This window comes from Elephantulus edwardii, unplaced genomic scaffold (genome assembly GCF_000299155.1).
Source record: "Elephantulus edwardii isolate Elephantulus edwardi_28Jun2011 unplaced genomic scaffold, EleEdw1.0 scaffold00164, whole genome shotgun sequence".
Taxonomy (NCBI): Eukaryota; Metazoa; Chordata; class Mammalia; order Macroscelidea; family Macroscelididae; genus Elephantulus; species Elephantulus edwardii.
In genome coordinates, this window is record NW_006399914.1 from 3,932,207 (window position 1) to 3,945,494 (window position 13,288).

Genomic DNA, 13,288 nt, shown 5'->3' on the forward strand with positions numbered 1-13,288 from the left:
GCAGAAGACCCAACACTATAGCCAGTGATATGGATTACATCTCAACATCAAGAAAACACTGGGCCAATTGGCAATATAATGATAGATGGAGAAAAGATTAAAGTTGTTAATTATTTCCTCTTGCTTGGATCCACAATCAAGATCATTGGCACCAGTAATCAAGAAATCAAAAGATGTATTGCACTAGGAAAGTCTGCTGTCAGGAACCTCTCCTAAGTATTGCAAAGCAATAATGTCAGCTTAAAGACTAAGATGCGCTTCTTTCAAGCCATGAGGTGTTTTTTGTTTTGTTTTGTTGTTTTGTTTAGTCACCTGTTATGCATCTGAGGGCTGGAAAATGAATAAGGAGGACAAAAGGAAAGTTGATGCCTTTAAGCTATGGTGTTAGAGTGTCCCATGAACTAGAAGAATGTCTAACTGAATGTCCCATGAACTTCAGCTACCAAGAGAACAGACTTGTCTTGAGAAAGTGCATTTAGAGGGTTCCTTAAAAGCAAGAGGAATTAGGCTTCCCCTCATGTTCTTTAGGAATGTTGTTAGGAGAGGTTATTTCTTGGAAAAGGACATCATGCTTGGAAATGTGGAGGGTTTCCAAAAGAAGAGCCTCCACAAAAGAGAGGCATACTTCAGTGAAATGTAGTGGCACAGTGGCTGCAGCAATGTGATAAAGCATATTAGAAATGATCAAAATGGCTCAGGACAGGACATGGTCCAGATCTGTTGTTCATGGGTAACTATGAGTCATACTTGACTCAATGGTCCTTAACAACATAAATACTTAAAAAGTTATCTAAAGGTAGTTCCTCCTCTTTCTCCCTTTCCCAGCAAAAGCAACAAGAAAGTAAAAAAGCACAGATTACTTACAAAGAAGCATCAATTCAAGTGATGGCTAAATGCTCAAAAACAATAAAGTAACCAGCCCCAAAAGAGGAGATTCAAATCTACCATCTGTTCTGTTGGAGGAAAACAGGAAATCTTTCCTGTGATTTCCTGTCTCTGAAAACCTACTTGAGGGTCAGCTGTGAGTTAGCTCCATCTCGAAGATACATAACAACAAAAATGTTTTGTGTGTGAGGATGACCATGTCAAACCTCTTATAACTTCTCAAAGGAGGAGAAAATCCCCTCAAAACCATCAATAATGCATGGGTTTGGATTTATGGCAGGCCATGCTTATGTGTCCATCATAGTGTTTCATGCCAGAGCAAACTGTAGCCCCGAACCACTGCCTGGCCTCCTTGTTCATAGGCTGCAGGCACTGAAGCAGGTTTCACAGTGGAGGGAAAAAACCCCTTCCAGATGGATGTACCATTTTACAATACCACCAACAATGTATAAGAGTTCCTATCTTACCACATCCTCTCCAACAGTTATTACTTGCTGTCCTATTAAACTTTGTCACTGTTACTGGAGATGGTGTCTCATTGTGGTTTTGATTTGCATCTCTCTTATTGACAGTGATTTGGAGCATTCCTTCATTTGTCTGTTTGCTATTCGAATATCTTCCTCTGTGAAAAATCTTTCCATGTCTGTTGCCCATTTTGTAATTGGGATATCAGTCTTTTTCTTGTGGAGGCTCAGGAGTATTCTGTAAACTTTGGTTCTGAGACTCTTGTCTGAGATGATATTACCAAATGTTTGTTCCCAGTCAGAAGGTTTTCTTTTCACCCTGTTGGGAAAAAGTTTTTGATGTGGACAGGAATTTAATCTTTAGAAGGTCCCATTCATTAATTTTATCCTCTTCTAATTGTGCATTTCTGATTGTTTTTAGCAGTTTCTTTATACCATAGACTAAGCCTTCTAAGCTTGATCTCAGTTTGTCTTTTATGAACTTTATGACTTAGGGATTTACTCATAGGTCTCTGATCCACCGTGAGTTGATTTTTGTGTATGATGTGAGATCTCTCTGATTACCAGTGGTTTTGAACAGTTCTTCTCCTGTATGTTGGCCAGCTGAATGTCTTTTCTTGTAAAAAGTCTTTTCATGTCTTTTGCCCATTTTATTATTAGGTAATCAGCCTTTTCTTGTAGTGATTACTGTACTATTCTGTAACCTTTTGTTATGAAACATTTACTGAGATGTTGCCAAATGTTTTCTTCCACTCTGTAGGTTTTTGATTCACATAGGGACTTGATTTTTGGAAGATCCATTCATTAATTTTATCCTCTCCTGGTTGTGTATTTCTGGCAATATTTGTAAGCCAATTTATGCCATAGGCCAGGGATTCTAGTTTGGTCTCATGTTGTCTCTTATGATCCTTATGGTTTTGGGTTTTGTCCCTGCATCTCTGATCCACTATGAGTTGATTTTTGCATATGGTATGAGATGTGGATCTTGTTTCTGTATTATACATGTTGAAGTCCAAATTTGCCAGTACTGTTGAAGAAGTTCAGGTTTTCAAAGGGCAGCAAGAGAAGACAAAGCAAAGTATTATAATGAAATGTACAAGGAACTTCAGTTGGGAAATCCAAAAAGACAAACTTGCTCAGCATTTCTTAAGCTGAAGGAACTGAATAATAAATTAAAGCCTCAATTTGCAATACTTAAGGATAATATGGGTAGAGTAATGAATGATCCAGGAAACATTAAAGGAAGAAGGAAGGAGAACACAGAGTCACTATACCAAAAAGAATTGGCTGACAGAAAAATTCATGGAACAACATATGATCAAGCAGCACTGGTGGCCTAGTGACAAGAAGCTACACTTCAATCCCAAAGGAGCACGGGGGTTCGAAGTCACCAAATGCTTTGCTGTAGAAGGCGGGGCAATCTCCTCCTGTGCCAGTCGGATCTGATTCGACAGTACAGAAGCACAAAGGGGGGGAGAGAAGGAGGAGGAGGAGCCTAGTGGCAAGACGCTGCACTACGCAATTCAAATCCACCAGATGCTATGCCGGAGAAGGAGGGGGCAATGTCCTCCCGTACCAGTCAGATCTGATTTGACGGTACACATAAAAAATAATAAAATAAATAAATTAATTAAAAAAGAAGCAGCAGCAGCAGCAATGGTGGTACAATCACTCTGGAAGGAGTTGGGTACTTCCTCAAAAAGCTGAACATAGAAACTGCATATGACGCGGCTATTCCACTGCTTGGAATGAGCCCGGAGAGAATGAGAACTGAGTCACAAACAGAAACTTGTACACCAATGTTCATAGATGCATTATTCACCTTCGCAAGTACACGGAAACAGGACAAATGTCCAAACACAAACAAATGGATTGAGAAATTATGGTACATTCACACAATGAAATACTGTATTAGACCTTTATTGTAGAATGAGTATGAGAATCCAAGGGGCAGGGAGGCAGGGAGGGAAAAGTGGAGGAGGGCGGTGAGGATGGGCGGGGTCGGGGGATAGATTAACCATAGGGTTGCACAATTTGATGGGTGGAGGAGGGTGATGGAAATGGGAAAGATCTGGTGTGAAAAATATATATATACGAACTTTGTAAATAAAACAGTATAAAATAATAATAATTTTAAAAAGAAGCAATGGTGATGAAGGAGGAAGTTCAAGCGGCTTTGAAAGAATTGGCAAAAATCAAGGCCCCAGGAAATGACGGAAAACAAATTGACATATTTCAACAAACCGATGTTGTCCTGGACATGCTCACCAAGTTGTGCCAAGAAATCTGGAGGACAACCACCTGGTCAAATGAGAGGAAGGAATCCATATTTATTCCTATCTCAAAACTGGTAACCTGACAGAGTGTGGAAATTATCGAACAATAAATATCACAAAGGAATATGACTGTGTGGATCACAACAAACTGTGGCTAGCTCTGAGAAGAGCAGGAGGTAGTTGTCAGAACAGATCAAGGAAACACTGCATGGTTCAAAATCAGGAAAGATGTACACCAGGAATGCATCCTATCTGCACACCTTTACAATTGATATGTGGAACAGATCACCTGGGAGGCTGGGCTTTATGAGCAGAAATGTGGCATCAGGATTGATGGAAGATTCATCAACAACCTGTGTTATGCAGATGACACGACATAACTTGCTGAAACTGAGGAGGACCTGAGTGATTCCTGAAAAAAAGTCTAGGACTGTAGTATTTAATATGAATTGAAGACTGTAGTCTTCAATATGGATTGAACCTTAACATCAAGAAGACTAAGATTCTTACTACTGGGCTAACTGACAACACCATGATAGATGGAGAAGAGATTGAAGTTGTTAACAATTTCAGCTTGTTCAGCTCCACAATCAATATTCTTGGCATCAGCAGCCAGGAAATCAAAAGAAAAATTGCATTGGGAAGTCTTCTGTCAGGGAAAGCACAAACTGCCATGGAGCAATGATGTCAGTCTAGAAACTAAGGTGTGCCTGATCCAAGTCATGGTCTTTGCAATTACTTGCTATGCATCAGACAGCTGGATGATGACTAAGGATGACAAAAGAAGAATCGATGCCTTCAAATTTTGGTGCTGGAAAAAAGTATTAAGCATATCATGGACCATTTGGAGAACAAATTGGTTTGTCTTGGAAAGAGTGAAACCAAGTTTCTCCTTGGAAGCAAGGATTTTGAAGCTCTGTCTCACACATTTTGGGCACAGGGCTAGAATGGACTAGGCCTTGGAGAAGGACTTTATGCTCAGAAGGATGGAGGTACAGCACAAGAGTGGGAAAACTCTGGATGAAACGGAGTGACATGGTCATGGCTGAGGTAATGGGGTTGGGTGTGTTGGAGTCAGTGATACAGCAGGGTTCAGAGCTATTGTTACATAGGGTTACTATGAGTGACTTGATGGCACATAATAACAATTGAAGACGTTGTTGTTTCCCCATTTGATAGGTTTTGTTTCCTTGTCAAATACCAGTTGACCACCATAGATAGATGGGTTAATATCTGGGTTTTCTATTCTATTCTATTCCATTGGCCTAAGTGTTTGTCATTGTACCAATACTACACTGTTTGGGTTATTATGGCTGTTTAGTAGGTTTTGAGATCAGAGAATTCTATACCTCCCACTTAATTTTTAATTTTCAGAAGAGCTTTGCTTACTTGGGATCTATTTTCTTTCCAAATAAACCTGCTAATTGCCTTTTCTATTTCTTTGAAGAAAGAGTTTGATATCTGTGTTGAGATTGCAGTGAGCATGCCAATTGATGTTGGTACACTTGTCATTTTTACAAGAGTAAGTCTTTTTAGTCCATGGACAGGGAATATTTTTCCATTTAGTTCAGTCTCATAGTTTCTTACAGTAGTGTTTTTTTGGTCTTCTTATTTACTTCCCTATATTTTTGTTATACAAAAACCACTAGGTGGAGGCAACAGCTGGAGCCTGTGTCCTCTGCATGGAAACTCTTGTGTCAATCTTTATAAGATGGTCAGTGAATTCCTGGTAGGGAGACTTGGTGAAGATGGTATTTTCCCAGAGGTCTGGAATCAAGTATATGTAGGTCTTGGTGATGACATCAAAGGTGGCCTTGGCAAAGTTGCCCAAGCCTGGCTGAAGTGTAGCCGTCAATTCCAGTCATCAGCAGCATCTTCTTGGGCACAGGGACAGAGACAATTTCAATGCCTCGGGATGCAGGGATCAGGCGCACAAGCATAGAGCCATAGCACCTGGTCACCTTGTAGGTAATAGTGTGAACCTTACCTGTATTTTTCCCCCAGTAGCCACACCACACAGGGACAATGAAGAGCTTGTCCAGGATAATGCCCCATAGATGGAAGTAGCTACCTCCTTGGAGCACATAACGACCAAGCCAATCTGGCTAGTATAGTCTCCAACGACAATTAGCCTTAAACTTGGTCCACTGACCCATGTGCGTCTGCTTCTGCACAAGCATGAATTTTAAGACCTCATCCTTGAGGGACATCCCCCAGGAAGAAGTCAATGATCTGACTCCTTGATGGACAATGAGAAGAGATAGATCTCCTCTAAGAATGTGATCTTCATATCTTTGACCAGATGGCCCAGTTTGGTGACGGGGAGCCACTCCTTGTCCTCAGCTTTGCCTCCTCACATTCCACCGGCCCTTCCACAGCTGTATTCATGGCCATGACTTCGACCTCTCTGACGTCGAGGACTGCTGCAAAAGACTGCAAAAAAAAGTCACAGTGGGCTCCATCCCACAGCCCCCAGGCCTCTGGGCCTCCAGGCCTTCCTGTTGCACCAGTGTCATCTTCCACTTGGTGTTTTCTCGGAGAAGAAACTCTTGTAGTAGTATTTTGTCGTTTTCTTTATAAAGGTCTTTTGTGTCTCTAGTTAGGTTTATTCCCAAGTTTTTTATCTTGTGGTTGGCTATTGTAAATGGTCTTGCTTTCCCAGTTTCCTTTTCCATTATTTTCTTTGTTGTAGAGAAATTCTACTGATTTTTCTGTATTGATCTTGTATCCTGTCACTCTACTGAACTGGTCTACTGAGGAGTTCTGGTCTATGAGTCAGTCCCAACTTGACAGCACAATAACAACAAAAACAACAGGTCTAACAGGGTTTTTTTTGTTGAGTTATTAGGGGGTTTTGTGTACACAATTATATAATCTGCATGTAGTGACAGATTTACCACTTCTTTGCTAAAACCTTATTTCCTCTCTTGTCATATTGACCCAGCAAGTACTTATAATACAGTAATACTGAACAGAAGTGGTGACAGTGGGCATCCTTGTCTGGTCCCTGTTGCAAAGGAAATACCTTTAGTCTTTCTCCACTGAGAATGATACTGGTTCTTGGTTTTGTGCATATAATTTTTCATTATATTGTGTGAAATTCCCTGCTATTCATATTTTGCAATGGGGGGGGGGGTGGGATTTTTATGTGGCTGTTTCCTGACTTCAAGCTAAAAGCTAGAAAAACATAGGAAACTCAATTCTTTTCACTCCTTTCCCTCCAGAATTTCTTTCCTTTTTATTCAAGTTAAGGTAAATGGGATTTTTTTTGGTCCCCTAATTCCGAATCCACTCTGATACATATAACACCTTGTACAACAAATCTAAAGCTTGCCACACCCTGCCCCATCCTCTTCATTTCTACTGTGCTCAAGCCTATTGATTGTTAAAGCTATTAAGTCAATTCATTTTGTTGGAAACCTCCTTTTCCTTCTCTGACTCCCACCTTTCCAAGCATGATGTCCTTTTCCAGGGGCTTACCCCTCCTGATAACATACTCAAAGTATGTAAGACAAAGTGTCACCATCCTGACCTCTGAAGAACACTTAGTTATACTTTCTTCAACACAGATTTTTGGTTTTGGTTTTTTTGTTGTTGTTGTTTTGGCAGTCCATAGGATATGCAATATTCTTGAACCACCATAGTGAGATGCTTTAATTTTATTTTTAATAATTTCCTGTATTTTTTACTAGTAACCAGAGTTATTGTTATAATCAGGAAAGCTCTTGTATTCTTTTAAGTATATTAGTATTGCATCACAAATTAAATATTTACATAAAAAGTGTAAAAGTTAAATTTATAGCACAAAGTGGTGAAGTAGAATTTCTGTGGGTAATGTCACGGCCCTCAGGCCAGTCTTTCATTGTTTTTGTTCAGACATTCCTCTAGGTCGTATAGCCATGGTGTACAAGTTGCGGTCACTTGTGGTTGCTGTGAGGCTGAACACTGTGACACTGATGTGTCAAATGCATTAATGGCTGGTTACCCAATGTGGACAAAGAGCGGGGTGGAGCTCCCCGATTAAAACAAGCGTGGAAGGAGGAGTGGCGTCCACTTCCATAATAGCTTGCCTCCGGAAACCCTATGAACCTGGAGAGAGGATGAAAGGCACCCAAGCGTCCAGAACTCTCCTTCATAGGTCGCTATGAGTCGCCTGCGACTCAACGGCACTTAACAACAACGATAGCGAGTGTTTTAGGAGAACCAAGAAGAGTTAAAAATTACTCACGGGGGGGAGGGGTTGGTGCGGGGAGAAGGGTGCAACAATGAATGAATGGAATTCCAAAATCTCTGTAGATGTTCATTGAAATGAAAAATAAACAAACTAAATTAATAAAAATGAAAAAAAATTACTCAACAAACTATATTTGGAAGTCTCCAAATCAAAGGATCTCTCTTTGCAGATACTGCCTGACTCAGCAAAGCAAATAGAAAGGAAACCCAGAGTTTAATTGGTCAATGTTTTCCAAAGCTGAATAGATAACATTTCAGTTCAATCTCTGATGAGAATATGCATTTCCACCCCATGTACATTGAACCATTGACTGCTTTTTTACAATATTCCATTGTGATTCTTAGAAACCAAAAACAAAGCGCATTTTCATTGAAACCCTCCATAGTTTTTCCAAGGCTGTAAGTCTTTACCGAAGGAGACTGCCCATATTTCTCCTGTGGAATACCTGATGGATCCAAACGTACAACTTCTCAGTTAGCAGCCTGAGGTAGTTAACACTATAGTCTTGTAAAGAATTACACTGTTAACCAAAAGGCAGTCTCTCTAATGGTTCAAACCCACATGTGGCTCTGGAGAAGAGAAATGGGCAATCACCTCCCATGCTATTTATCACCTCAAAAATCCAATGGAGGGTCAGCTATGAGACAGTTCCTACTCCATGGCCATCTTATTAAAATGGAGAGTCTGACTTAATTTATCTGACATAGAAATCTAATTCTCAGCAGAGAGTAGAACAGGTTGAAAAGTGTGCTATCCTCGCCTTTAAATGTCCCTGTTAACACCTCTCCTACCTTTCCTTGTACAACCTGGCCCCTCAGAGAGGGTCAATATTTACTAAATGTGATTCCTGATTTCCTGAAAGGCATAAGACTTTTCTTCATCGATGGGCACCTGAGTGGATATTCTTGGACTTACTACTTCCATAAGCACCATAGATTATAACTCACCATGCATGGCCATTAGAGATGAGAAGATCTATCAAAATTATAAAACAGGACTGACACGAGAGGCTGGGGGGGGCATATAGGAAAAGAATGGATTTATGAGAAACATTGCATTGCAATAGATGAGGGGAAGAACTGTCTGAAAGGAATATATGATTAGGCATTATATGTATGATAACAATCTGGAACAAGAGGTGCACTGCAACGCTTACTGGGGGAGGGAAAAGAAAAGAGGCGGGAAGAAAGTATGCAACAATGAATGGATTTAAAAAATTAAATTACACATCAGGGGCTTTAAGCTCATTGCCCACTGCTGTGGTGTGGACAGCTGAAACCCAGGCCCCGACAGGCACCTGGGGGGGAAAAAAACCCCAGACTCTACTTCATACTCTGCTGGAGAAGGAGGGGCAGTCTCCTGTACCAGTCAGATCCAATTTGACGGTACACACACACACACACACACACACACACACACACACTTTTCCTTCTTCTTTTTTAAAAAAAGACTACTTCAGCCGTCACGGCCCTCTGCCTGGGGTGGGCTCCCTCGGCCCCTGGCTCGGGGCGAGCCGTTGCGGCCCTCGGCCCTCTGCCTGGGATGAGCCATCGCAGCCCCCTGCCTGGGGCAAGCTGTCGTGGCCTTCTGCCTGGGGCGGGCTGCACTTGGCCCCTGGCTAGGGACAAACCATCGCAGCCCTCAGGAGCAAAAAGGCAAGCAGCTGTAACCCAAGACCACCAGTAAGGTGATAAAACGTCCTCCCTTCCCCCCTTTATATCTACGCCCCTGTTCAGCATGAAGAAGCCAGAGAGTTGGCATCCAATTCCCAAATCAATAAGACAGATGGTTTAATTACTATTGGAAAATGCTTGTCATTCCTCTGTAGCATCTGGTCCCCACTGGACCCTCATCATTTCCTTCACCTGCTCCCCCCACCGACCAAACTGTGCAGCTCTGCAACTGCATCCTGGCCCATCCTCACCCTTCTGCCCTCAACCCTCACCTCCTTGTACCCCCAATATGTTTTTCCCAATAAAAAAATATTAAAAAAAATAAGGACAACAAGAAAAAAAAATTAAATTACAAAAATAATTAACTGTGCAATCTGGGGTAAGTCATTTTCCCTTACTTTCACTTTCTTTACCTGCAAAATGGGGGCAATGAGCTAATAAACAGGACATTTTTTTTTCCATTCTGCAATTCTATATAATTTCTCTAGAACATTAATATAGTTTAAATCCATTTTTATCATTCGGCCCTAACTCAGTTATTCTATACCATATTCAGGGTGCCATGTGCTACATAAAAATCCACTAGAGGGGAGTAAAACATTGGATGAGAAAATATCATGATGTAACTTGAGTATTGTGTATAAATTACATTTCACACTGTTACCTAACGTCTATTGTTTCCAACTAGCCTACTTAATTGTTTCAAAACCCAAAGGAGTAAGGGAATCCCTATTTGCATGTGGAAACCTTCTCTGTGGTATAAAATTCCAGGCCTGAGGCTAATGATTTGTTAAGGTTATTCACTCTAGGAGCAAAAGCAGTTAAGACAACAAGCACAAACATTTCATTTGTCGCTTTCTTTTTATACACCGCTAGGGTCTAACCAAACCTAACTTATGGCCTCAGAGTTAGTAAAGAGTCAGCAACCCTCCAGCAGGTTTCTGAGGCTGTAAATCTTAATGAAAGGCGATTGCACATCTTTCTCCTGAGAAGCAGCTGGTGGAGTCAAACGACCAACCTTTCAGTTGGCAGCACAGCATGCTACACACCACTTCCCCAGAGCACCTCACACTAATTAAAAGAACGAAAAAGATCTCCTAGCCCATAATTCAGAAGAGAAGCTTCATCCTGACAATTTATTGTCATTGAAAGAAAGGAAATAGTAGCAATACTCATGAACTGAATAGTTGAATACTGTATTTACAGAGACCCCAGTATGCTAGGAACTCAGGTGGCCTACTGCTAAGAAGCTGCACTGCAATCCTGAAGGACATGGTTTGAATCCACCAGATGCTCTGCAGGAAAAGGATGGGCAATCTCCTCCTATCTGATTAACTGCCTCTGAAAACCTGGTGGAGGGACAGCTATGGGTCTGTTCTGAACGTACACAAGTACAACAGAATGCTGTGACCCACTTTTTTAACACCTTGAAGGCTGGAAGAAAGTCTTTGGTGGAACTGCTCACATTAAGTGATTAGAGGTCCTTGTCCATTGATTCACTGTGAAGAAATAGAATAATCTTTATACAATTAGTTTCTCTTCTCTGTCAGAGTAATATTTTAAGAAAATTTCTGAGTCTGGTTCTTGTTTTCAAATAAGCCCATTTCAGGAGGAAGAAAAGAAAGAGAAACCGAAGGAAGTTGATGCGTGGCTCTCTGTTGCATGCACGATGGTGCCTGGCTGGGAATTGTTCCCATGAAGGGTCCTTGCCTTCTCCTGACCAATAATGATGAGGAGAGGCTCAGTGGTTCCACGTGAGCCAGGTTATATTAAACAGGGGCAGCCCGAGAGTGGAGAGGTAGCTCTCGAGAGGAGACAGAAAGCATCACACAACACTAGCCTCTGTCTTCCTAAAAAAAAAGGTTTCTGTGACAGGTGGAAAAGGAGCAGCATGTATATTCATTATTATCTTAGAGACAAGTCCAGTCAGTCATTGCCATGGAGTCAGGGCCAACTCAGAGCTGACCCTCCAGTGAGGTTTCAGAGGTTGTAATGTGCACTGAAGTAGTCTGCCCAGCTTTCTCTCAGGGAATCTCTGGATTTGAACCACCAGACAGTTGGTGGTCTTTTGGGTTAGCAGCACGATCTTACAGACTATTCCACCAGCGATCTCTAAAAAAGGATTTTCTGACCTATTTTAGGTATGAATGTGGTAAAAGGTGGATTTTCTAAAGATATTGAATATGGACAAATAATATTTAAATAAAGCCTACTGTGAAAACTTCTGCAATTGGTTGGCATGACTTTTCTGAGAAGTTGCATATATGTAGCTTCCTATGGGGTTGGTCTGAGACTTGCTGAGGAAATTACAGTCTTTCCCTTATTGAAAGTCACTCCTAAGTTGCCTGTACTTAGGAGGCAGGCTCAAGCTGGTGGTTCTGAAAAGCATTTTATGGGGAACTAGTTGAACATGGATTCATCTATAAGCAGCGCTGTTCTGTTTTTTCAGAGTGTGAGCTTTTTTTCCTTAATCTTTAGGCAGAGTGGGTCCCCCATTGTTTGGTTTAAAATCACAAGGAAGCAGAAAGCATGGTTAGAAAATTGGAGGGCATGGTATTCTTGGGATCCTGATAGGTTTTACTCTATCGCAGCACCATCAAGATGTCTCTGTTTGAAGTCCCCTAGGAAATCACCTCAGAGGACCTAGTCACTAAGAGAACCTAGTTACACACTCTTCCTTGCATTTTGTTCCAAAGTTTTCCTACTGTAGTTGTAGAATGATAGTCGTTGTTAATTGCTTCAAGTTAGCTATAACTCATTGTGATTCTATGAACAACAGTTAAAAACCCTGTCCTATCATACTGTGCCATCCTCACAGTCTCCACCATACTCAAGCTCACTGTTACGTTCACTGTTAATCCATCCCTCTGAGCGTCTTCCTCTCTTGCACGGATCTTCTACTTGTAACAACATGACGCCTTTTTCCAAGGTCCATAGCAAATTATGCTCCTGATCTTTTTTATCTTGCTCCCCATCATTTTCTATTTTTAATCTTTTTTAAATATTAAAAATAAGATGACATTCTGTTGTGAGTTTAAATTTTTTTATGCAACAGAAAGGTGAAGAAGAGTGGGTAAATGCACACGCACATATATAAGTCCATTGCCACTGAATTGATAACTGTCAGGAACCCCACAGAACAAAACTGTGCATAGAACTAAGACTGTAAATCTATACAGAAGAAGACTGCCTCGACTTTCTCCTCTCAAACTGCCAGGAGTTTTGAACCACTGGATTTTCCATTGGCAACTAAGCATTGTAACCACTAAGTGTCACCATGGCACTTATTTACAATAAAAGTATATTTGAATATAAATATGTGTTTATATATACACATAGATTCCAAGTAATAGACTCTTCCTCAGGGGCAGAGAACTAGGGGCAAAGGGCAGGAGCCGGGAAGGAAATCTTCGCTATGTGATAGCTTCTTGTAATGTCTAAATTTATATTTGTGTCTGTTAGTAATATTCAAAGAAATACATACTAATTAATGAGTGATGTGTAAACATGCTGGGCTGTTAACCAAAAGGCCAGCAATTCAAATCTACCAGCCACTCCAAGGGAGAAAGATGGGACAAGTTTCTTTCCATGAAGATTACTGAACTAGAACTCACTCACACACTCCACTGTGTGTTTCTTGGGTGGTAACCAGAAATATTACTGATCATTTTCTCTGCTGGTCATACTTCCAAAATGCCCTTGAGTACAACTAAAATGCATAGACTACGTAAACACTGTTGTTCTTTTACTCTCTCC

The 13,288-nt window shown here is 41.0% G+C and overlaps 1 pseudogene; it reads right to left on the bottom strand.

Annotated features, from left to right (window-relative positions):
• Nucleotides 1-5,270: 5,270 nt before the first annotated feature.
• Nucleotides 5,271-12,445, bottom strand: LOC102845212 (annotated as a pseudogene).
• Between the last annotated feature and the right edge of the window lie 843 nt (nt 12,446-13,288).